General features: G+C 40.8%; 1 protein-coding gene and 1 long non-coding RNA gene across 2 annotated transcripts in view; one reads left to right on the forward strand and one right to left on the reverse strand.

Moving 5' to 3' along the window:
• The window catches only part of RYR3 (ryanodine receptor 3), a 525,783-nt gene that overhangs the window by 31,001 nt on the left and 467,837 nt on the right, over positions 1-26,945 (forward strand). The gene's annotated exons all lie outside the window — the stretch shown is intronic.
• On the reverse strand, positions 857-18,168 carry LOC128315975 (uncharacterized). The gene is made up of 3 exons (XR_008299254.1): positions 18,031-18,168; positions 16,033-16,255; positions 857-1,089 (listed from the first exon to the last, which is right to left on the reverse strand). It is a non-coding gene; the product is annotated as an uncharacterized LOC128315975 (long non-coding RNA).

Here is a 26,945-nt window from a genome sequence, read left to right on the forward strand (position 1 = left end):
ACTGAGCCACCTAGGCACCCCCATTTGCCTGAATCTTTAAATGGCACTTGCACCAAAAGTGTGGCAGTAACCCATGGACCTCAAGACTGGGAACCCCAGAAGCATTTGTGGGGGAGTATAGTGGCTTCACCCTTTAACTTGAATAGCTGTAGCCAGGGAAATATGTCACATATTGATACCCACACATAAGAGTCTACTTGCTTTTAACTGCTTTAGAACTCCAAAGTTCTTCCAAGTGCCCTGTTTGCAGTGGTATCTGGCCGTAATGAGAAATCCTGTTGACATCAGAAAAACTGGTAAGCAAGGTTCTCCTGTGACCTTCTCTTTGTAGGATGCCAGAAAGAACAAGAGGCAGCCAACATAATTGTGTTGCTTTCTTTGTGAAGGTGCTACAAAATAGCACATTAGAACACAAATCAGTGTTGTTGAGTTTTTGTTTTTATTGGTAAGCTTTATTTTTTGGAAGAGTTTTAGAATTACAAAACAAATTGAGCAGGTGATAGTACAGTGTTCCCGTATGACTCCCTCCTCCTGGCCACGGTTTTCCCTCTTATTAACATCTTACATTACTATGGTCCATTTATCACAATTCATGAACCGATATGGATACATTATTATTTAAGAAAAATTTTTTAATCTTTATTCATTTTTGAGAGAGAGAGCATGAGTGGGGGAGGGGCAGAGAGAGAGAGGGAGACACAGAATCTGAAGCAGGCTCCAGGCTCCCAGCTGTCAGAGCTCGAACTCGTGAACCGTGAAATCGTGACCTGAGTCAAAGTTGGGTGCCCCACTGCTGGGCCACCCAGGTGCTCCTGGATACATTATTATTAACTAATGTCCACAGTTTGTTTATATCTTCTTGGTTTTAAACTAATGTCCTCTTTCTGTACCAGGGTTCCATCTAGGAGCCCACATTGAATTTGGTTATCATGTCTCCTTAGGCTCCTCTGGGCTGTGACAGTTTCTCAGACTTACTCTGTTTTTAATGACCTTGACAATTTTGAGGAGTACTCATCAGGTATGCTGTGGAATGTCCCTCTCCTGGAATTTGGCTGATGTTTCTTTCATGATTAGGCTGGGGTTCTGGGTCTGGGGGAGGAGAATCAAAGACGCAAAGTACCATTTTCATCACATTAGAACAAAGATACATGCTATCAATGTAATTTATGACTCTTGGTGCTGACCTTGATCACTGGGCTTATGGAGCGTTTGTCAGGTTTTTCCACAGTAAACTATGCAGAGCCCACATTTAAGGAGTAGGGGGTTATGTTCTACCTCCTTGAGAGTAGAATAGCTACATACATTATTTGGAAGTGTTCTGCATGAGAGTTGTCTCTTTTCACCCTTTATTAATTTAGTCAATCATTTATTTAACACAGTGCGGAATCATGGATACGTACTTTATACTTTGCATTATAATCTACTATGACTTTATTTTGTTGCTCATAGTGCTCCAGCTTTGGCCACTGGGGGCTCTTTCTTTTGGCTCCTGTATCTCTTTGACATATTTCCCTCATTTTTTTTTTCTAGCACTTCCTTATCTCCTGGCACCAGCAGGTGCTCCAAACTCATCTTATATCTTCCCTGGCCTAGTCTAAGAATCAGCCATTTCTCCTTGATTAGAGCATGGTGTTACAAACCAAGTTCTAGGTGCTGGTTTGCCTGTTGCTACCGGCGTGGTGTTTATTTCAGGTCCTTTTTTACTGACAGAGCAAAAAAATATATATGTGTGTATACTAAGCTTTGGATGTACCTATATCTCTAACCTGTATGTAGTAATCTATATTTATATTAATTTCAACATGAGTGCTTATTGATGTCTCCAAATGCATCACCACTTGGATCTTTCCAGGCTCTCCCCTTGCTTATCTTTAAATTTCACTCCCACTGTGAGAAACCTGCCTCCCACCACCCACCATCCATTGACTTAATGGTTCAGCTTCAGGTTCTGTCTTCAGTCTTCAGTCCAGTCTAGGGCAGTATCAGAGTTGTTAATCCATACCTTAAGCCACTTAATTAACTTAAACAATTTAATCAACTGGAGTACATCGCGACGTGCAGTTCATTTTGCCTTTAGTCTTACAGACGTCATTCATTTCCAAGTTATGTAGTTTAGCATCTTTTTCTCACTCCTTTCAGCGAGGTTGTTTCATACATTTGTAATACGCTTAGATTCTCTTGTCATTGTCTTCAGTCCTCCCTGATGTTTTCTGGTCTCCTAAATGACTTTTTTAATGTGTGTGCATTAAAGTTCACTTTTTGTGCTGTGAATTTCAGTGGGTTTTGACAGCTGCATCATGCCATATATCTACTATTATAGTCCCATGCAGAACAGGTTCATCATCCTAAAATTGCCACGGGCGTCATCCCTCTTCTTCTCCCTCTGAACCCCTGGCAATCGGTGATCTCAGTGGGTCCACAGTTTTGCCTTTTCCAGAAGGTTTTATAGTTAGAATCACACAGTACGTAGCCTTTTCATACTGGCTTCTCTCACTTAGCAATATGCATTTAAGAGTCTGCCATATCTTTTTGTGACTTGATAGCTTGTTTCTTTTTTCAGAGAATAACATGCCATGGGATGCGTGTATCCCAGTTTGTTTATCCATTCACCCACTGAAGGACATCTTGGTTGCTTCTGGTTCTGGCAATTATGACCAAAGCTGCCATAAATAATATTCATGTGCAAGTTTTTGTGTAGACATAAAGCTTCTACTTAATTGGGTAAATACCTGAGAGTGTAAATGCTGGATCATATGGTAAAACTATGTTTATTTTGTAAGAAGCTGCCAAATGGTCTTCCAAAGTGGCCTTACCATGTTTGCCTTCCCAGCAGCAGTGAAGGAGTGTTCCCATTGCTCCACATCTTTGTCAGCATTTGGTATCGCCAGGGTTCTGGATGTTGGCCGTTTTAAAGGTTTGTAGTGCTATCTCATTGTTGTTTTAATTTGCATTTCCTATGGCTTGGCACTCTTGCCAGCATTTGGGGTGTGTGTGTGTGTGTTTTCTGGATTTAGCTATTCTAATAGGTGCAGGATGACATCTCATTATTGTTGTAATTTGCAGTTCTTTTTTGTTTGAGAGAGAGATAGAAAGTGTGTGTGTGTGTGTGTGTGTGTGTGTGTGTGTGTGTGTAAGGGGCAGAGGGAGAGGAAGAAAGAGAAGCTTAAGCAGGTTCTATCTCCCTGTGCAGAGCCCAGACTTGGGACTCTATCTCAGAACTGTGAGATCATGACCTGAGCTGAAATCAAGAGTTGGATGCTTAAGGATGCTTAGCTGAGTGAGCCACCCAGGCACCCCAATTTGCAGTTCTTTTTTTTTAAGTTTATTTATTTTGAGAGACACGGGGGTGGGGGGTGGGGGGAGGGAGAGAGAGAGAATTCTACGCAGGCCCCTCACTGTCAACACAGAGCCTGATACTGGGTTCGATCCCATAACTCTGGGATCATGACCTGAGTCGAAATCAAGAGCTAGACGCTTAACCAACTGAGCCACTCAGGTACCCCCCAGTTTGTAATTCTTAACGACAAATGTTGTTGAGCATCTTTTCATATGCTTTTTGCCATCCGTATATCTTCTTTAGATGGCTATTCAGATTTTTCACCCATTTTTAATATGCTTTTTCTTATTATTGAGTTTTAAGAGTTCTAAAGTCTTATGTGTTTTGCAAAATTTTTCTACCATCCTGTGGCTTGTTTTTTCATCCTAACAGTGTCTTTCATGTGTTGTTAGTTTTATCACGATTTTCTTTACTCTCAGTGAGTAGCTTTAGGGTTGAAACCTTCTGGTGGTAGACAAGATCCGTTGTTCTGATACGGCCAGTGCTTTCTTCTTCCCTTCCTATTTTGATAACTGTTGGTCTAGATTCTCACTGCTGCACACCATACTTTGGAGCCTCTCTTTGTTGACTTAACTAGATTGAAGCTGTGGGGAGGTACATGCATAAAATCTTTGGAGATTTGGGGCTTAGTTTTGGCTCTATTTATTTTATTACCAACTATGTAGCTTTAAAAAGGTAGCGGTACTATATATCTCTGTGCCTTAGTTACTTTGGATCTTATACTCTTTAAGCTAATAGTGCATGAGATATTATTAAAGCAAAAGCTTTAATGTCAAAGTATTTGATTACTCTCAGTGAGTTCAAAGTTGGCTACTACAATTAGCTTTTAAAGCAGAAGCCTATTCCAGGGTGCTCAGTGGGTTAAGCGTCCGACTCTTGATCTCAGCTCACGTCATGATCTCACAGTTCGTGGGTTCCAGCCCCGTATCGGGCTCTGTGCTCACTGTGCCGAGCTTGCTAGGGATTCTGTCTCTCCCTTTCTCTCTCTGCCCCTCCCCTGCTCATGTTCTCTCCCCCCACCTCTCTCTCTCTCTCTCTCTCTCACACACACACACACACACACACAAAATCAATAAATAAACTTAAAACAAATTTTAAAGCAGAAGCCTATTCCCACTTCTGTTTATTCATGGTGGTGATTTAGAGAGTCAATGTTAAAGCTTTAACTGGATCATTTCTAGAAAATATGTAGAAGCAATTCCAGATGTCTCACTTATAATGTATCAGGAATTTGTGGGCCTGCTTGCTCTTCTCTTAGTATATAACATATACTATATAGGCTTTGAAATCTTCCCTAGACCTAACATAAGCTCTTCTTTTGAAAGTGCTTCCCCCAAATGAAGAACCTACTGTACAAGGCCTTCTTTTGGTATTTGTTACATCAAGTAGAAAGATTTAGAGCAGCAAATCCAATGTTGTTTCATCTTTTTCACTCCCCTAAGGTATATGGGTGTATTTTTTATTTAGTCTGAATTTCAGTGAGAATAGCCTAAATTGGCTGGAGGGAAATAGGAGTGTAGAACCAAGTCCCCTTTTTGCCGGGGTAAGATATTTCTGTTACTCCATTTGCCAAGGGAAGCAACCGAAAGATTTTAAGGATGATATTGATGTGATTTGATTCATTTTTTGAAGAGATTATTCTTGACAGTGTGTCCAGGAGAAATTTTAGGGTGACAAGAGTGGAAACCAGGGAATGTTATTAGGGAGTTACTGACAGGAAAAGCTGGAAAATAGCTTGAACCAGGTGGTGGCAGTGGAGTTGGAGAGAAGGCATCAGAGCTAAAGCGTATTTGGGGGGCAGAGCTGAGTAGACTTGCTGATGGACTGAACCCGACTGGGGGGTAAGTCAGTGAACCACACTGGTTTGCCCAAGACTGTCCCTGTCTTAGGATGGGTCAGTCTGGTCAGGGATGATCCGCTCTTTAAAGTCAGGGATTGGATTCACATAACATGAAGGTTCTCCATAGTTCTAAAGTTCTTTGCTGCGGTGATTCTGTGTATAACTCCTGCACAGGAATTTTCTCCGCCATTAATAGAAGATCTAAGGCAAGCTTGGTGGTTTTTTTTTTTTTTTTCTGGCAGGACCAGGGTAGGCACCTCAGAAGAAGGCATCCCCTCTAGAATAACACATCCCATTCTTATAATGTCTATGTGGAAAAGAGTTCTTTCCTGGTAGGGGAGATTTAGCTTCTATAAAAGAAATAATTTTCTAACTTTATAGCCTTGGGAAATGGAAAGCGGTGACTCCTCCCTCTGAAAGGACTTTGAAAAGCAGGTTGGCTGTCCTTTCATCTGAAGGCTACCCAGAGTCAAAGGAAAGGTGGACATGACCTCCTGACTCCTGACGTCACCTTTATGACTCTGGCAAATGGTTTGATTTCTACAACAAAAGGAGCTGGCATATGTAAAATTTAATGAGTGTTTGCTGTCACTGCCCAAGATAAATATTTACCCTCCGGTTTTCTCAGATACAGGTGGCCTCACTGAGAATGCCTTAGAGATGCATTTGACCTTGCAGCTGTTAAATTCAGCATCTCTGCAGCACCTGCCAAGCAACCGTGTGCAAAGGAACCGTGTAATAAGATGCCCATTTGTTAGTGTTCCTATCCACTCAGTTCTGATTCTCTCTTTGGAATTGGGCCTGCCCCTCCCCACTTCTGCTATAGCAGTTGCCTCCTATTTGCTTTGCGTTCTGCAAACTGTACACATTAGGTGCAAACATTTTGACTAATGTCACACATAAAGCCTTGAACCAACCCATGGAGAAATATCAAGACTCTTTTCAAATCCTGTAAATGAGAGCATCTTTACAAAAAAGAAAAACCTGCTAAGTGTCAAGTATCAATTCATAAGGCAGTTCTTGACTTGTTTTTATTCAGGAATTGCCAGTCCTTTCATCTCCTTTGCAAACTGCTCTGGGATTGATGTAATCAGCTTTCTGAGCCTGGCGGGAGGTTGTGGCGTAGGAGTAGGGGTAGGAAGTATAGCTTCCCTCTAGTTCTCTCACATACTCTCTATAAGAGAAGAAAATCTTTCTTTTAAGGAATTGTTTCTTAAGGCTTATCTGGAAGCATACCCTTTCCTGTGATCCCCAAGTTCCTTAGCAACTCGCAAATAAAGTAGTTGGACTTCATTGGCCAGTCTATGACGGAGCCACCTTTCAGAGCATTCATCGTGTACCCTGACAGCCAAGGTCATGTCATTAGCTGCTTTGGGCAGGCTTGTCATCCTTAGATCTTCCAAATGAAGCATGGCATTAGGGAAGATTGTGTTTTCAATATTTAATTACGAAGGTTTCTAACTTGCAATCATTCACTGGCAAGAAGAATAAGGCTTGTGATTTTAATAATAGCTGATATTTATTTAGCATCATATGGTACCTCATTTACAAGCTTCCTACCAGTCCTATCAGGCATATATTCTCATATCTACTGAATAGATGAGGAAACTGAGGTTCAGAAACTTTAAGGTATTTGTGCAGGCTCACATTGCTGATAAGCATTGCTCCTGCAGTGGGTACCATAGGGCAATCAAAGCCATGATGTTTATCTTCAGGCTTCTCTTCTGGCATATTTTCTCATGGAATCGTTTTTAATGTTTGTTTATTTTTGAGAGAGAGAGAGGGAGCGAGAGAATGAATGGGGGAGGGGAAGAGAGAGAGAGGGAGACAGAATAGGAAGCAGGCTCCAGGCTCCAAGCTGTCTGCAAAGAGCCAGACGTGGGGCTCAACCTCATGACCTGGGCTGAAGTCGGGTGCTTAACTGACTGAAACACCCAGGTGCCCCTCCTCATGGAATCTTAAAGAACGAACCTTGAGTCCAGTTGGGGAACATCCAGGGTGTCTAGACCTCTCAGGCTGGTGTTGCTCCCACTGTGGCAGCCCTTTATCACTTGAGCTTCCAGGGGGAAATGGCTGCCTCCCACCCCTGGTCTCCTGGTCTGGGCTGCACTGATGCCAGTGACACTCATCTGCATGCAGATGGGGAGAGCTTGGTGTCTCCCAGCCCCTACATTGTCCAACTCCCTGCTACATCACCTAGCGCAGTTATTGGACTTTCTCCCCTTCTTTCTTTAAGATCCTTCATTTATTCAAAACTGTTACTAAGAGTCTACTTTATGCAGGACCCTGTTGTAGATACCATGAGGAAAACAAAAGGATAAGACCTTCAGCTAGGACATTCAGATGGAGATGCTCGGCAGATAGAGAGCAGAGTTGTATTTGAATTTGGAAGATAGATAAGGACCATGAGTATAGATTTCTGAGTCATGCATTTAATGAGGCTCGAGGAAGCTAAGTAAAGCAGCATGGTTTCTCAGAAAGAGCCTGGAATTTGAAGGGAGAAGGTCTGTGTTAAGAGTCTCATTTCTGCCTCCTACAAGATGCTTGACCTCTGGCAATCTATATAACCTCAACGAAACCCAAGATCCTTTATCTCATAAAACAGAAGAGCTCTCCTCCCTACTTTACAGCATTGTCACAAGGATAGCGATGAAGTATTCTGACATACTTTGTGATGTGCTATCAAAATTTCAGTTGTTATGATTGTTACTGTTGTATAAACAAGGGAGGAAAACAAAAGTACGTGGGGGTGGATTCATGTTGAATTGACACCTGGTTTACTGGCCGCCACTTTGGAGGTAGGCTCAGAATCGGAATTTGAATCCGTCCTTTCCCTATAGACATAGGCAGTGGCACAGATGCAAGAAACAAATGATAGTTAAGAACATATCAAGATAAATAAAATTAGGTATAGAAAAGGGTTAAGTCATTTACTCTGAATCTTGGTTTCTTCCTCAGTAAAATGGAAATTATTATATATACACATCATATTTTTATTTTGGATATTAAATGAGATTTAGAAAATACACACAAAGCTCCTCACCATAGGTGCCAGCACAGAATAACCATGCAAGAAGTCAGTCCCGTGGCTACTGAGAAGCAGCCTAGTATTATGGACTCAAGTTATCTACCCTCTTCTCCCTCTTTTATGTGTAGGTGGTTTATTCTGACAGTGGCTGGCACACAGCATCCAATACATGGCAGGTATTATTGACAAGAAGTTTGTATAACGAGCTAGTAGTGGAGTTGAAACCCAGGGAAGCTAAATATTTAGCCGGATGAGACTGAGTGGGAATTTTCTATCTGTTTTCTTCCATTAGTCGGGACCAGTTATCTAGACTGGTGGGGTGTTAGGGCCTGCTTCTCACCATGCTGTTAGCCAGCAGAGCTGGAGATGAAGGACCTAGAGAAGACAGGTGAACCTGGAATTGCCATAGGTGAGCTATTTATAGGCAAAGGTGAGAAGGAGAAGCAAAAATCAGATAACTTTGCTGGACAACATTGTGTAGGGAAAAGGAGAGATCAGTTCATTTCACTCACAGGCATGCCTTGGAGATGCAATGGGTTCTAGACCACCACTGTAAAGCAAATATGGCAATGAAGTGAATATTGCAGTAAAGCAAGCCAGTAAAGTTTTTGGTTTTCCAGTGCATATGAACGTTATGTTGACACTATATTATAGTCTGGTAAGTGTGCAATAGCATTATGTCTAAAAGAAATGCATATATTTTAAAATACTTTATTGCTAAAAAATGCTAACCTGAGCTTTTGTAAAAATATTTTTAAAAATTTGTTAAAAGTTTTATTTATTTATTTATTTATTTATTTATTTATTTATTTAGAGGGAGAGAGAGAGAGAGAGAGAGAGAAAGAGAATGAGCAGGGTTAGGGCAGAGAGAGAGAGAGAGGGAGAATCCCAAGCAGGACTCTCAGTGCACTCTTAGTGTGGAGCCTGATTTGGGGCTCGAACTCACAAACTGTGGGATCGTGACCTGAGTCGGAATCAAGAGTCAGATGCTTAAACTTACTGAGCCACTCAGGTGCCCCCATCATGTGACCTTTTAGTGAGTCTTAATCTTTTTGCTGGTGGAGGGTCTTACTTCGATGTTGATGGCTATTGACTGATCAGGGCGATGGTTGCCGAAGGTTGAGGTGGCTGTGGCAATTTCTTAAAATAAGACAACCATAAAATATGCCACATCAACTGACTCTTCCTTTCATGAATAGTTTCTCTGTAGCACGTGATGCTGTTTGATAGAACTTTATCCACAGTACAACTTCTTCCAAAATTGGAGTCAATCCTCCCAAGCCCTCCTGCTGCTTTATCAACTAAGTTTATGGAATATTCTAAATTCTTTGTTGTCATTTCAACAGTCTTCAGAACATCTTTACCAGGAGTAGATAGATTCCATCTCAAAAAACCAAGGGGGCGCCTGGGTGGCTCAGTTGGTTAAATGTCTGACTTCGGTTCAGGTCCTGATCTCGCAGTCCGTGAGTTCGAGCCCCGCGTCGGGCTCTGTGCTGACAGCTCAGAGCCTGGAGCCTGTTTCAGATTCTGTGTCTCCCTCTCTCTCTCTGACCCTCCCCCACTCATACTCTATCTCTCTCTGTCTCAAAAATGAATAAACGTTAAAAAAATTAAAAAAAGAAACCACTATCTTTGCTCATCTTTAAGAAGTAACTCCTCATCCATTAAAACTCGATCATGAGATTCCAGCAATTCAGTTCCATCTTCAGGCTCTACTTCTGATTATCTTGCTGTTTCTACCACATCTGCAGCTACTTTCTCCACTGATGTCTTGACCCCTCAAAGTCATCCATGAGAGTTGGAATCCACTTCTTCCAAACTTCTGTTATGTTGACATTTTGAGCTCTTCCTATGGGTCACAAATGTTCTTAATGGCATCTAGAATGGCGAATCCTTTCCAGAAGGTTTCAATTTACTTTGCCCAGATCCTCAGAGAAATCACTGTCTATGACATGTATAGCTTTATAAAATGTATTTGTTAACAAATAAGACTCGAAAGTTGAAATGACTCTTTGATCCATGGGCTGCAGAATGGATGTGTGTTGGCAGGCATTATAACAACATTCATGTCGTTGTATATCTCCATCAGAGCTCTTGAGTGACCAGGTGCATTGTCAATGAGCAGTAACATTTTGAAAGGAATCTTTGTTTCTGAGCAGTAGGTCTCAACAGTGGGCTTAAAATATGCAGTAAATCATGCTGTAAACAGATGTGCCATCATCCAGGCTTTGTTGTTCCATTTATAGAATACAGGCAGAGTAGATTCAGCATAAATTTTCAGGGTCTTGGGATTACTCAGAATGGTAAAAGAACATTGACTTCAACTGGAAGTCACTAGCTGCATTAGCTCCTAACAAGAAAGTCCACCTGTCCTTTGAGGCTTTGAAGCCAGACGTGGACTTCTCATCTCTAACTAGAAAAGTCGAGATGGCATCTTCTTCCAATATAAGGCTGCTTTTCTACACGGTTGCTTGGTGTAGCCACCTTCATTACTGATCTTAGCTAGCTCTTCTGGATGATGTGCTCTGGCTTCTGCATTAGCACTTGCTGCTTCACCTTGTACTTTTCTGTTATGGAGATGGCTTCTTTCCTTAAATCTCATGAACCAACCTCTACTAGCTTCAGAATTTTCTTCTGCAGGTTCCTCACCTCTCTCAGCCTTCATAGAATTGAAGACAGTTAAGACCTTGCTCTGAATTAGGCTTTGGCTTAAGGGAATGGCTTGATCTTCCATCCAGACCACTAAAACTCTCCTCATATTAGTGATGTTTTGCTTTCTTAACATTTGTGAGTTCATTTGAGGAGCACTTTTAATCTCCTCCAAGAACTTTTCCTTCGCAGTCACAACTTGGCTGACTGTTTGGCACAAGAAGCTTAGCTTTTGGCCTATCTTGGCCTTTGACATGTGTCCCTCACTAAGCTGAATCATTTCTAGCTTTTGATTTAATGTGAACGATGTGTGACTTTCCTTTTACTTGAACACTTAGAGGCCATTGTGGGGTTATGAATTGTCCAGATTTCAGTATTGTTGTGTCTCGCAGAATAGGGAGGCCCAAGGAGAGGGAGAGAGATGGGGGAACGGCCAGTCGGTGGAGCGGTCAGAACACACACACATTAAGTCTGCGGGCTTATATGGGCACAGTTTGTGGTGTCCAGAACAATGACAGTAGTACCATCAAAGATCACTGATCACAGATCACCATGATAAATATACTAGTAATGAAAAAGTTTGAAATATTGTAAGAATTCCCAAAGTGTAATGGATGCGTGAAGTGAGCCAGTGCTGTTGGAAAAACGGTGCCCATAGACTTCCTCAAGACAGAGTTGTCATAGACCTTCAGTTTGAAAAAAGAAAACAAAAAACAAAAACAAACACACACAAAAACCCCCACAATATCTGCAAAGCTCAATAAAGCAAAGCACAAAGTAACGGGGTGTGCCTGTGCAATCAAAATAATAATAAATTCATGGGCTTATGGATTCATTAACTTCAGTAAACGTTATAGTTAGGTTGTCAAACAACCAAAGTTTTAACTCCAAAGCAATAATTAGAATGATGGATTGTTATAAGTCACAGTTGATCAAAAATAGTTTATAAAAGCTATTGTTACAAGTTTATGTAAGGAGTCTTTTGTGTTCATTATATAAGAAGCACTAGGATCTTTCTGGGGGGCTTACTATTAGCAAATCTGAGAATGTTTTTGTTAAAATCTGGTAACTGCTTATTTCTGAAATTTAAATGCATGCAATAGGCCACTGGACTTAAACTGAATAATAAATGGTAAACATATCAATAATCTATAAACCTAGTCTGTTTCATTTTATTTTTATTTGAGAGAAAGAGAGGGAGAGAGCACACGAGCAGGGGAGGGGCAGAGAGAGAGAGAGAGAGAGAGAGAGAGAGAGAATCTAAGCAGGTTCCATGCTCAGTGTGAAGGCTGAGATGGGGGCTCGATCCTGCGACCCTGGGATCTTGACCTGAGCCAAAAATCAAGAGTCAGATTCTTAACTGACTGAGTCACCCAGGCGCCCCTTATTTTATTTCATAATGTCTGCCTAAAAAGAGCATTCATATTTATAAATAAATTTAGAAAGTTCAGAATTCATTTATGAATATTTTAATAACCTCTCCTTTTACTAACTTTTAGTTGCCATTTTATTTTATTTTTATTATTATTTTCTTAATGTTCATTTATTTTTGAGACAGAGAGCATAAGCAGGGGAGAGGCAGAAGAGAGGGGGACAGAGGCTCCAAAGCAGGCTCTGTGCTAACAGCAGAGAGCCCAGTTACAGGGCTCGAACTCCTGAACTGATCATGACCTGAACCAAAGTGGGACAGTTAACTGACTGAGCCACCCGCGCAGCCATTTTAATTACCGTTTAAGAACAAACATGCAGTGCTGTCCGCATCTCCACTCCTCCCTATCACCATTGAATCAGATCGTGTTTTGGGTCTTCAGATGAGAAGTATCTTACAAGAAACTTGTGTTGGACCAGATGGGAAACTTCGCTGGAAAGAAGGCTGTGTCCAAGCTGTTTTTACACCAATGCAGCCGGTAAGCGATATTTGAAACTGCCAGGGGCAAAAGACTGCACAACATCAAGGGACACTTTGCTTCTGACTACTTCCTTTTATGCCCGCAGTTAAAGTAATGGAAGGAGGATGCAGTCAGGTTGGGTCCAGATCCTGGCTGAGTGACCATTGACAGCTTAGAAATCTGCTCTGAGGCCTGCTTTCTTCCTTGGTAAAATGCAGATGATAATGCTGACTTCGTGGATTAACTCCACGGTGGATCAAGCTACCAGGCCCCCAGAAAGTGCCACGTGGGGCGCAAGCATGGCCCTTGTGCTGGGCACGCCAGGGGTTGGGGCACTACTGTGATCTGCTACCTGTGGTCTCCGTCTCTAGCAGCAGAAGGAAAACATGCCCAGGGTTTCTTTACTGGCAAATTCTCTCCGCTTCTATTTGGCTTACTTAAAATTTTGACAGTATCTCTAGCTGACCCATAAAGAGAAGGCTTTAGACAAGGTTGAAATGCATCAAATTCAGTCCTGTCTCCACAAATAAAACTCTTTGTTGTGCTAATGTGAAAAAAAAGGCAGCAGAAACGTGGTGACTTGCTTGATTCAGCCCAGGACTGAGATGGAGCTGAAGTCCTGAATTCCTGCTCCCAAGTAATATTCACAAGAATTTTTACCTAGTCTCCTTGTAATGACTTTTGAAGCAAGGGCAATGGCATCGTAGGGAAAGAGGAATTGTTTTAACTTAATTTTAACACTTTGGGAAATTTTGCTTCCCAGCCCCTTTGCAAGTAATTAAACTTGTGAAAATAGGACCCACTCACAGCCCTTTGGCCAAAAAGAATGAAATGCTTCCTTCTCCCAAGGGATGAGGGCTGTTCTTTTACCACACAGCAGGGATAGGAGGGATAGTCGTAGCTCACTGGCTGAGTACTTAATTACGGGCCAGGTGCTATTCTCAGCACTTCTCAGGGGCTTAGAATATTCTAAGCGCATTTCTATTTTCCATAGGATATTCTAAGTACTATGTATTTTAAGCGCTGTTTCAGGTGCTTCGAGTATCCTAAGTATTTTTCAGGTATTTTGAGTGTACGAGGCACTTTTCAGGTTTTTTTCTCAGAACTACCCTATGAAGTAGATACTCTCTGTTCCCCAAATTCACCCTGACCACCTTCGCCGTCACACCTCAGTCCAGGTCACTGTCCCCTCTTGTTTGGTTACCGCAGTCCTCATAATTGCTGTCTTTACTCACTCGTCTCTCTTCTACACAGAGTGAACAGCTTGATGCTTTTATTTTTATTTTTATCATTTATTTATTTATTTATTTTTAAAGTTCACTTATTTATTTTGAGAGAGAGACGCGATGTGAGTGGGGGAGAGACAGAGAGAATGAGAGAGAGAGACTCCCAAGCAGGTTCCGCACTGCCAGCACAGAGTCCGATGTGGGGCTCGAACCCACGGAACCAGGAGGTCATGACCCAAGCCGAAACCAAGAGTCAGAAGCTCAACCGACTGAGCCACCCAGGCCCCCAGCCTGATGCTTTTAAAACATAAATCAGATCATGTCACATCATTTACCCTCTCCGTAAAAGAAGACAAAATAACGACAGCGAACAAAAGCCACCACTCAGGAAATGAAATGAACATATTTCATTCCAAATTCCTCGCATAGTCCTCAAAGCCCCTGCAGGATCAAGTCTTCAGTCTTCCCCTCTCAGCCTTGCTCACTTGGCTTCAGCCACAGAACCTTCCCAGACACAGTGCCCAACCACCCAACACAGCTCTGTACTTGGGATGCTCGTCCCCAGATGTCCTCCCTCTCTCCCGCTTCTCCTTCTTCTCCTTCTCTCTCTTTATTTCCCTTCATTGAAGGCTCTGCTCAAATGGCTCTTCAGAGAGGCCTTCTCTGACTCGCTATCTCAAATAGTGTCTCTGTCCCTCTCTATGCCTTTACCCTGCTTTATTTTGCTTACGGTGTTCATCACAATGAAGTGAATCTATTTTTATGCATTGATTATTTGTCTCCTCTCTTTAGAAAGTAAGCTTAATTTAATAAAACAGATGAACACAGGGGAAGGGAAGGAAAAGTAAGATAAAAACACAGAGGGAGGCAAACCATAAGAGACTCTTAAATACAGAAAACAAACTGAGGCTTGCTGGAGGGGAGGTGTGTGGGAGGATGGATTAAATGGGTGATGGGCATTATAAGGAGGGCACTTGTTGGGATGAGCACTGGGTATTGTATGTAAGAGATGAATCACTGGGTTCTATTCCTGAAGCCAAGACTATATTGTAAACTAACTTGAATTTAAATTTTTTAAAAAAGGCAATAAGCTTAATGAGGGCAAGGACTTGGTTTTATGTTCATTATTGTATCTCAGTGCCTAGAACAGTACTTAGCACATGGCAGTGCTGCATGTAAATAAACTTCACTGAGATGTTATTTAAATACACTAAAAGGTACCCATTTATTTTTTATTTTTATTTTCTTTGTTTCATGTTGTTTTACAGTTCTTTTTTTTTAAAAAATATAATTTATTATCAAATTGGCTAACATACAGTATGTAAAGTGTGCACTTGGTTTTGGGGGTAGATTCCCGTGGTTCATCGCTTACATACAACATCCAGTGCTCATTCCAACAAGTGCCCTCCTCAATGCCCATCACCCATTTTCCCCTCTTCCCCCCCACCAACCCCAACAACCGTCAATTTGTTCTGTATTTAAGAGTCTCTTACGGTTTGCCTCCTTTCTTCTCTGTAACTATTTTCCCTTCTTTCCTTCCCCCATGGTCTTCTGTTAAGTTTCTCAAGATTCACATATGAGTGAAAACATATCATATCTGTCTTTCTCTGACTGACTTATTTCACTCAGCATAATACCCTCAGTTCCATCCATGTGGCTGCAAATGGCATGATTTCATTCTTTCTGAAAATGTACCCACTTAAACGAATAGTTTGATGAGTTTTGACACACGTATAAACCTCTGTAACCACTACTACAATCATGAGATAAAACAGTTCTTCTTGCCCCTTTGCAGTAAATCCCTGCCCACTGCCCCACTCTAGCCCCAGTCGATCTCGATCTCTTTTCTATCATTATAGTTAAAGTTTGTTTGTCTTTTCTATAATTTCATATAAATAGAATCCTACAGTATGTACTCTTTTGTGTCTGGTTACTTTTCTCAGTGCAGTGACACAAATGTAAACCACGGATTCACCTGTGTTATTGTGTGTCCCAGTAGTTTGTTTCTTTCTATTACTGACAAGTATTGCATTAAATGGATGTACCATACTTTGTCAGCTCACCTGATGATGGATATATGGGCCGTTTACTGTCCTTGGCGGTGATGAATAAAGCTGTTATGAACATTGATGTACAAGTCTTCTTGAGGATATATATTTTCAGTTCTCTTTTGTAAATATCTAAGAGTGGCTTCACATACTGCAAAACCTTGGTTTGTGAGCATAATTAGTTCTGGAAGGAAACATGCTTGTAATCCAAAGCACTTGTATATCAAAGTGAATTTCCCTGTAAGAAATAATGGAAACTCAGATGATTTGTTCCACAACCCAAAATACTCGTATTCAAAAATTATTATAATACTGTAGTATTATACAAAACAATAAAATACAAAATATAAAGAAAAATAACCGATTAACCTACACTTACCTTTGAAAATCTTTGTGGCTGGTGTGAGGGAGACAGGAGAGAGGAGGGTTACTGTGTAGGACGACTTTCACTGTCACTAATGGTATCACTGCTATCTGTTGGCTCAATGGAATTTTTTCCTCTATGGGGACCACTGTATATGCTTGCATGGATGTTGGCTACAGTACAATATTCATAAACTCTTGTTATATACCGTATTTAATGTAACTGGCAATAAGGCAGCAGAGGAAAGGGTCTGTATCTGCAGGCAGATTGACCTAGAATGAAGCAAAGCATTCCTAAGCTTACTCTTATATGGAAAAGCAAAGGACTGTCCATAGGTACTGACAAAAAAATGCAATAGTGCCAGTTGGGGGCATTTTCCAACATTCTGAAAAATCACTGATTTCTGCCAAACATCTTGCCCTGAGACCAAGCATTGAACATGGGAGACCATCACCCACAATTCTGCAGCAAGAGAGAAAGTGAGAGAGAGAGAGAGAGAGAAGAACGATTGGCTCAGTTGTGATCATGTGATGTTCCGTGTCACATATTATTCGTATTGCAAGACATTCCTCATTTATCAAGTTAAAATTTATTAGAAATGCTTGCTCATCTTACAGAACACTCGCAGAACAAGTTCCTCACAATCCAAGGTTTTACTGTATTTGAATGAGTTTTACAAATGCGAATTGGAACCTTAGAGAAGATAAATGACCTTCCCAAGAACACATACTCGGTGAGCAGTGGAGCTGGGGTTTGCACGTGGGCTGTTCAACTCCAAAGTGCCTAAGTTTTGAGTCTTTCCTTGAAGGTTTCTATAGCTCAAGGCAGCTAAAGAGTCTCATATATGCCTCAGAGTGGCCAGCTCTCTGTTCTTGGGGACAGAACAGTAGAATGGGGTTGGGCCAGGGTTGGACACCCACTTTCCTCCTTGATTCCCTTCTTTTTCGACTCCCCTTCCTGCTTCTTGCCCCAGATTCTCTGAGCATAGAGCACTAGTGGTTGTACTGAGGGGAAAAGCTGTTGTAGAGCATCTGTTCTACTTGGAGGACATGGCATGCTCCCCACGAGCTGGAGGCTTCTTAGCCTGTGCACACTTGGGACCCACAGTGCTCACGGACTTGGTTGCAGGTCGTCAGCTGGGCTGGTGTAACTTTGCTACTGCACCTTGCATGTATGTGGTGAGAAATAGACACTAGATCCGGGTTCTCCTATTTGGTAAAGAAGCCATTTTCTTTCTCCCCTGGGACTCTCCCCTGGGTGCTTGCTAAACAAGTAACATGGAAGTATTATAGAGGATAGAATCCCTCAGCAAGCTACAGTCTAATTGGAAGGGGGATGAGCAAGTATACGCTAATGCAGTTTTTGTAAGAACATTCCTGGAATAAAACCAGCCGCCCACGCATGGTTTTTCTCCATTCTAGTAGCGTGGGAATTACTTGGCGGAAGCAGCAGGCTAGAGTTCAGGGAAGAGGGTGAGGAAGAATGAATATTGGGCATGTTCATAGTTACACCTTTTGAGGAGTGGAGCCAGAATGGAGAAAGGTGAAAGAAACTTTCTTTCGGCCGGTGTATGAGCTGGTGGTACCCAGTTCCCAGTATGTGAGCAACAATCACGGGGTGGATTAAAAACACAGATTTCCAAAACCTACCCTCAGTGATTTGGAGCGAATCAATCTGGGATGGGGCCCAGGAATCTGCGTTGTAGCATTTCCCAGATGCTTTGAATGTTTGTTGTTAGGGAACCAGGCTTTAGAGAAGGAGCATCTTCCTTGTGAGCAGTGTTCCGTGGAAGCCATGAGGTATCTACCCAACAAAGCCCAGCTGAGGCACGTTGGTTCCAGAGGTGGGGCCATCTGGCCACTGCTATCTCTTCACAGCCAGGCCTGCCTTTCTTTGGGCCACCTCCACAGTATTCCATGGGAGGGGAACCCGACAGGTTAATGTTGTGTTATTTAGAACCTGTTACTCCTGCCTCTTGCAGTGTGTCACCTTTTATTTTTTGTACCGAATGCTCTAGAACTCTGGTAAGTGAGAACTCTCTTTGGCATGTGTTATTGGATTTCTTGTTTGGTGTTTTTGTCTTCTGTTCTGTCTAGTCTCACTGTGTTCCAAAATGAACAGCCTGATGTTTCCCTTCTCCTCTACGTCGTAGAGTTGTTGGAGGGATGAAATGAGATGATGCTTGTGAAGCTTTGAGAACAGAGCCTGGCACACATAACTGCTCAATAAATGCTAGTTGTCATCGTCATCATCATCATCAATCATTTCATGAGCATAAACCTGCACATTTGTATAAATATGTACATATGTCTAAACCCTGTGTTCAAATGCCTTTGTGGACCCCAGCATGCTTGTTAATGGAGCCTAACGCTTAGCCTGGCAGCCAAGGCTGACCTCAGGCTTCCTGGCCAATCTTAGTTGTCTCTTTCACCCATACAGTGTTTTAATTGAGTGGAATTTCTCAGTGTTCCCTCCGCTGCTTTTCCATGTGTCTTCTTCCACTAGACTTCGTGCCCTCCCTGGAACATCACACTCTGTGACCATCCTTCAGTGTCTAAGACCGGACATCAAAATCATCCCCTCCCCTCCAAATTTCCCCAACCAGTATTAATATTTTCTTCCTGTGAAATGTCAGGGTATTACCTGTAGAGTTTATCTCACTTCCCTTATGCCATTGATACTTTCTACCTTGTGAGATAATCAGAGAATAAAGGCCATGGCTTTAGGACAGGGTGTGAACTGGATACTTCTTTGTGTCCTCGTCCTGTCCTAGCTGCCCCTTCCCCAACACAATGATCCACATGTGGTGGCATCTCCATGCACACTGGTTCAGTGAATAAATGGAAATATAGCGCACATTGTAAGGGTGCTGTGTTTATCAGTCAGCCTGAGGCAGCAGAGAGAAAGTGCGCAGCTTATGTAGTGACTGTCGTCTGTGTTCATCTCTTTCTCTGTTGCAGAGAGGCTTGCTTAGCCAGTGGGGTCTCTGGTCCCAGGTTTCTCTTTTATTCCCCCTCCTTCCTTCCAATTAAAACGTCTTGGTTCTGTGTCAGATTATTGGCTTGCTAACGTTTGATAACTAATTGTTATGAGTATGCTAAAGGTGAATAACAGCTCGGGGGCTCTCTCTTGCATTTTAACCAATACAGATTTCGAGTGCCCCATTTTAGGGTCCAGGAGATCTTTTGGCTGGCGGATTCTAGCTTGTGGCATGAGGGCCCCTGGGATATAGCAGCAGTTACTATGGTGAGTTTTCAAATCCACATGTGTACTAAGGTGTGTGTGCTGCTTTTATAAGAACAAATACATTCTCTTGAGATATTGGTATTGGTATTTTTTCACATAGATGTAGGCATTACTGTGATGCATAAAAGGGCGTTGTTTAAAAGAATTGCTGAATACATCACTTTTTGTCAGTTTGCATTTTCTAAATCATGAAATGTTAGCTTAAAAATTACTAGTACGTGTTGGGGCACCTGGGTGGCTCAGTCAGTTAAGTGCCGACTTAGGCTCAAGTCATGATCTCGCAGTTATTGAGTTCGAGCCCTGCACTGGGCTCTGTGCTGGACAGCTCGAGGCCTGGAGCCTGTTTTGGATACTGTGTGTCCCTCTGTCTCTCTGCCCCTCCCCCGCTTGTGGTCTCTGTCTCTGTCTCACGAAAATAAAATAAACATTCAAAAAATTAAAAATAATTACTAGTCCATGTTGAACCTAAGTAATTCTTGTTAAAAGAGAGGTTATTACACTTAAAATCTCTACACTGTGTTGTCCAGTTTGGTAGCCACCAGCCACATACAGCTATTGGACACTTGGGAGTATGGCTGGTGCAATTAAGGAATGATATTCTAATTTTTTTTTAAAGTTTATTTATTTTTGAGAGGTGGGGGGAGAGAGGCAGAGAGAGAGGGAGAGAGAGAATCCCAAGCTGATTCTTCTCTTGGAGCCCGATGCCGGGCTCAATCCCAGGACCGTGAGATCCCAGGACCTGAGCCAAAACCAAGAGGCAGGCGCCCCAGGAATGGAATTTTAAATTTTATTTAATTAATTTATTTTTTAAAATATAACTTATTGTCAAGTTCGCTAACATACAGTGTATCCAGTGCGCTCTTGGTTTTGGGGGTAGATTCCCATGATTCATCGCTTCCATACAACACCCAGTGCTCAATCTGACAAGTGCCTCCTCAATGCCCATCACCCATTTTCCCCTCTCTCCTGCCCCCCACCATCAACCTTCAGTTTGTTCTCTGTATTTAAGATTCTCTTATAGTTTGCCTCCCACTCTGTTTAAAACTATTTTTTCCCCTTCCCTTCCCCTATGGTCTTCTGTTAAGTTTCTCAAATTCCACATATGAGTAAAAACATATGATATCTGTCTTTCTCTGACTGACTTATTTCATTTAGTATAATACCCTTCAGTTCCATCCAGGTTGTGCAAGTGGCAGGATTTCATTCTTTCTCATTGCTAAGTAGTATTCCATTGTATAAATAAACCACATCTTCTTTATCCATTTATCAGTTAATGGACAATTTGGGCTCTTTCCATAATTTGGCTAATTTTAAAACTAATACTGGATCCGGCCATTAGAAAAATTTTAAAGTATGTTTGGAACAGCTTGGATATAAGAATCTACTTTTTCAACTGTAAATACAGATCACGTATTTCTGATGAAAATATAGCATCTGAATGAAAATATATGGTAAGTGGGAACTGTACACCAGATTTCAAAGAATTAGTATAAAAATGTGTAGTATCTCACAGTAACTTCTTACATTGATCACATGCTGAAATGATAATATTTTGGATATATTGGGTGAAAATAAAATGTTATTGAAGTTAATTTCACCTGTCTCTTTCTACTTTTCTTAATGTGGCTACTAGAAAATTTACATGTATGGGTGCTGTTATATTTTTTTGGACAGTGCATCACTACACCATGTCTCTCAGTGGTTAAGTGATTCTTCTCAGCATAAACCTGTTCCCTCTCCTTATTCTCTATTTCATATAGAGCAAAGGGGATCTATGATTACCTGAAAACAAGTGATTAAGCAAAATTACTTCCTTCTCTGCACAACTCATGAGCACATCATTGCAGGATCCCTGTGTTTCCCATCTGTATCTTTCCTCTAAATCTTCATTTTAACCAGATCATGATTTTTGTTACCAGCTTGTGAAACCATGGGCGTAAGACTGGGAGAAATGCAAGATAGAATAGCATTGGGAGACTTCAAATATTTGGCCCTGTATAGGCAGACTCATTCATCTAGAGAACAGAGTGCCAGCAGACAACGCATTGATGTGCTTTGCTGTAAAAGTCATTTCCTAAGATACAGAAGAAGTGATGAGGCAGACAGAATTCTGTCCAACAAGGAAGACCCAGAATGATGAGCTGGAGAAGAATGCATTACAGAAGAAAGTGAATCTATCCATAGAGTTCATCAGAACAAAATTAATGAAGACTAGGCAGAGGGACCCCTAGACTTGAGCACGGCAGACTTCAGAAACGTCGGAAAAAGCAGTAGATGTGACTCCATAGCATCCAACTCTAGCAGGAAAGAGGGTTCAGTAATGTTAGGGAGGTCTTAAAAAGTAACTCAAAAGGACAAAGCTGTAGGTATCCTGCTTTCTGATTTCAAATTATAATACTACCAAGAAAGTACACTATACTACAAAATACAGTCATCAAAATAGTATGGTACTGGCATAAAAACGGACACATACATCAGTGGAAGAGAACAGAGAGCCCAGAAATAAACCCACACATATGGTCAATTAATTTATGACAAAGAAGACAAGAATATACAATAGGGAATGGACAGTCTCTTCAATAAATGGTGTTGGGAAGACTGGACATTCATGCAAAACAATGAAACTGGACCACTGTCTTACACCATGCCCCAAAATTAAAGTGGATTAAAGACTTGAATGTAAGACCCAAAACCATAAAACTCCTAGAAGAACATGTAAGTGGTAAGCTTCTTGACATTTGTCTTAGTAATGTTTTTTTTTTTTTATCTGACCCCAAAGGCAAGGAAAACAAAGCAAAAATAAACAGACGGGACTACATGAAACCAAAAAGTTTCTGTACAACCTAGAAAACCATCCACAAAATGAAAAAGCGACTTATTGAATGGGAGAAAATTTTTGCAAATCATATATCTAATAAAAGATTAATATGCAAACTATATAAAAAACTCATGCAATTCAATAACAGAAGATAATCTGATTAAAAAATGGGCAGAGGATCTGAATAAACACTTTTCCAAAGAAGATATACAAATGGCCAATAAGCACATGAAAAGATGTTCCACATCACCAATCGTCAAGGAAATGCAAATCAAAATCACACTGAGATCACCTCACAGTACTCAGAATGGCTGTTACCAAAAAGATAAGAAATAACGAGTGTTGGCACGGATATGAAGGGAAGGGAACCCTCGTGCACTTTTGGTGGGAATATAAATTGGTGCAACCATTATGGAAAACAGTATGAAAAGGGAAAAGTTAAAAGTAGAACTACCATATGATCCAGGAATTCCACTTATGTGTATCTATCTGAAGAACATGAAAACATTAATTTGAAAAGATATATGCACCCTCATGTTCATTAAAGCCTTATATAGAGTAGCCCAGGTATGCAAACAACCTGTGTCTATTGACACATGAATAGATAAAGAAGATGTGGTATACATATACAATGGAATACTACTTAGCCATAGCAAAGAATGAAATCTTGCCATTTGCAAAAATATGGATGGATCTTGAGGATATTATGTTAAGTAAAATAAGTCAGTTAGAGAAAGACAGATACTGAATCTAAAAAACAAAACAAACACACCAAACGAAACCCAGACTCATAGGTACATAGAGTAGTGCTCGCCAGAGGGGAGGGGATTGGGGGAGAGTGAAATGGGTGAAGGGGAGTCAAGAAGAACAAACATCCAGTTATAAAATAAATAAGTCATGGGGATGTAACGTACAGCATGGGGAAACAGTACTATTGTATTAACTTTGTATGGTGACAGATGGTAAGCAGACTTACTGTGGTGATGAGTTCCCAATGTATACAAATGTTGAATTGGGATGTTGTACACATGAAACAAATATAATATTGTATATCAATTACACCTCAGTTAAAAAAAGTAATTCAGTCACCTGCAAATGAACTCAACAAGGAAGAAAAGGAAAATTTTAAGAAAAATTAAGAAATATATCTTCTTTATTTCATTATTGAGATCATTTGTAATTGAACTATGAATGCTTAGGGAGCTCTCTCAAGAGCTAAGAGACAAAGAGAGCACGTACTGAAGATGGACAGAAGGACATGTATGACAGAGTAACAGCAATGTGTAAGAACGAGGGTTTAGGTCGGCTGATGCTGGTGAAAAATAATGGCAACCTTAGAAGCTATTTTAGTTAGGTTGGTTAAGAAGGAATAAGGAGGGACAGTCTGTATAGACCTCCTCCTTGGTGCCACGGTGCTTATCTTTGTCTTAAGACTGAGAGAATGAACATTAATAACAGAAATTGAGAGTTCATGGATTCTAACCTGGATGAATTATATCCTATGTGATCAAGAAACAGTTGGTGAGATCACTGAATTTTCTATAGAATCTTAAGAGATTGGAAGGACAAGAAAGGCACCCAAGGCTGGGGAAGAGAGATAAGAGTTTCCAGATGTACAAAAGAAGGAAGTAGATGATAAAGATTCTAGGTTGATGAGTTCTGTATCAATTCCATGCAGTTCTTTAGTATAGATTATGAAAAGGTTGGTTTGTGAAAATTAGAAAAAGTTATCAGTGGTAAGTAGGAGCCAGCTTATGTTTACCCAAAATAAGTCATCTCAGAGAAGTTGATTTTCCTTAATTTTTTAAATATTTGGGTAGTATTTCACATATATATTTACAGTTTATAAAGCATTTACTAAGGTCTCTTATGAAAGTATTGTGAAGCAGACTGAGAAATGTAAAGTGAATGATACCAGAATTGTGTTTGTAGCTAATACCCGTAAATAAAGGACATGGATCCTGGGCTGCAAACAGTTTGATCAATGAATTAGGTAAAGTTTTAAAAAGCATGCTTTTCAATTTGTAGATGTCATGAAACTTTCAGGAATAACTAATATATTGGATGGCAAAATTAAAAAAAAAAGATCTTGACAGTTGGGAATAATGGGCCTCATCTAAGAAGATAAATTTATATATGAATTAATGTGGGGCCCTGCACTTAGTTTCAAAAAACCTAAGAGAACCAGCAGCAAAAGTACATGTGAATAAGACTTAGTGGTTTTATTTTATTGTATTTTATTTTATTTTATTTTATTTTATTTTATTTTATTTTATTTTATTTTTATGTTTTTATTTTATTTTTAAGACAGAGAGAGAGTGTGAGTCGGATGGAGCAGAGAGAGAGGGAGACGCAGAATCTGAAGCAGGCTCCAGGCTCTGAGCTGTCAGCACAGAGCCCGACACAGGGCTCAAACTCAGGAACTGTGAGATCATGACCTGAGCCAAAGTTGGATGCTCAACTGACTGAGCCACCTGGGCGCCCCAAGACTTAGCAGTTTTAAATGGACAGTAAATTCAGTGAGTCAACATTGTGGTGTGTCTGATGAAGAGCTGATGTGAACAATTAGATAGACACAAACTGGGGTAGGGGTTGCTAGGAAAATGACTGGATGTTGAACAGCCTGAACACTGCGAGCTACAGGAAACCATTAGATCCATGGGAGTCTGGAGCCTGGAGCTACATAGTAGATGGTGTTAATGACTTAAAATACGAGAGAGTTTTGCTCTATGAGAGATTTGCTATACATGGTCCAAATGGGGCACAGTGGGGCTCATTGGTAGGAAATGAGGGAGATGGATTTGAACCCCCCCCAAGGAAGCATTTTTATTTTTCTTTTCTTTTTAATTTTTTAAATATTTATTTTTGAGAGAGAGAGAGAGAGAGAGAGAGCGAGCGAGCGCAAACTGGGAAGGGGCAGAGAAAGGGAGACACAGAATCTGAAGCAGGCTCCAGGCTCTGAGCTGTCAGCACAGACACAGAGCCTGATGTAGCTTGAACCCATGAACCGTGAGATAATGACCTGAGCCGAAGTTGGACGCCCAACCAGCTGAGCCACCCAGGCACCCCAGGAAGCATTTTTCGAATAGCTAAGATGGAGTGGATTATCATAGGAGGAAACAAGCCCCCAAAATCTTCAGAGGGATGCAAGGGTATCTGGATGACAATGGGTATATCTGATACCAGAGAGGTCATTCTAGCACTGGGAGTGTAACATTTTATTCCTTCATTCATTTGAATGCTACTGGAGACATTGCAGATAACCTAAGATCTGTGAAAAATAAATAACACACATGATTGTTATTTTTGTAAGTAAATTAGTTTCAGCAGCCAGAGGCTATCATACCTCCTAGTGGTGATCCTCATCAAATCAGAAAACATGTAGTTTATTTACTACCATATGTTAAATTCTGTCACAATGCATTTCTGAAGAAAGTTCAGAAAGTATACAGAAAATAAATAGCCACGAAAGAACTGTGGAAACTTTATATTTATCTCCTTTGAATTCTCCCTTTTCCCATTCTCTCCCTTTTTACCTCTGTACTTCCCGGCCTCTGTCCTTTACCCCTGGATAATCTTTTTCTGACTCTGTTCACCTTCAGACCTTTTTGTACAGTTGATTTTAGTTTATTTTAAAAATTATTGGGGTGACTGGGTGGCCCAGAATGTTAAACACCGAACTTTTGATTTCAGTTCTCATGGTTGGTGGGACTGAGCCCTGCGTCGGGCTCTGTGCTGAACAGCGTGGAGCCTGCTTAGGAATCTCTCTCTCTCTGCCCCTCCCCCTGTCTCTCAAAATAAATAAACATTAAAAAAAAGAAAAAAGTTCTTTATTTTGAGCTCAAAAATTAAAAAAATGTTTTTTAAAGTTTAAGGTGTACAACATGATGATTTTGATACATGTGTATATTGCAAAATGATTACCATAATAAGGTTAATTAACACCTCCATTTCCTCACATAACAGCCATTTCTTTGTGGGTGCGTTGATAACACGAGCTACTCTGTTAACCGCTTTCAAGTATGTAGTACAGTATTGTTCACCACAGTTATAGGCTATACATTAGATCCCCAGAACTTATTCATCTTATAGCTGAAAGGTATAACCTTTGACCAACATCTCCCCATTATCCCCACCTCCTAGCCCCTGGTAACCACTATTCTACTATCTTTGTATAAGTTTGGCTTTTTTAGATTCCACATATAAGTGAATCTCATATATATATACACCACATTATGTTTTATCCATTTATCCATTGACTGACGCTGAGGTGGTTACCATATCTTGGCTAGAGTGAATAATGCTGCAATAAACATGGGGGTGCAGATATCTCTTTGAGGCAGTGATTTCATCTTCTTTGGATATGTACTCAGAAGTGGGATTTCTGGATCATATGGTAGTTCTGGTTTTAATTTTCTGAGGAACCACCATACTGTTTTCCATAGTGACTCAGTCAATTTACATTCCCGCCAACGATTCATAAAAGTTCCCTGTTTTCCA

Source organism: Acinonyx jubatus, chromosome B3, assembly GCF_027475565.1.
Source record: "Acinonyx jubatus isolate Ajub_Pintada_27869175 chromosome B3, VMU_Ajub_asm_v1.0, whole genome shotgun sequence".
NCBI lineage: Eukaryota > Metazoa > Chordata > Mammalia > Carnivora > Felidae > Acinonyx > Acinonyx jubatus.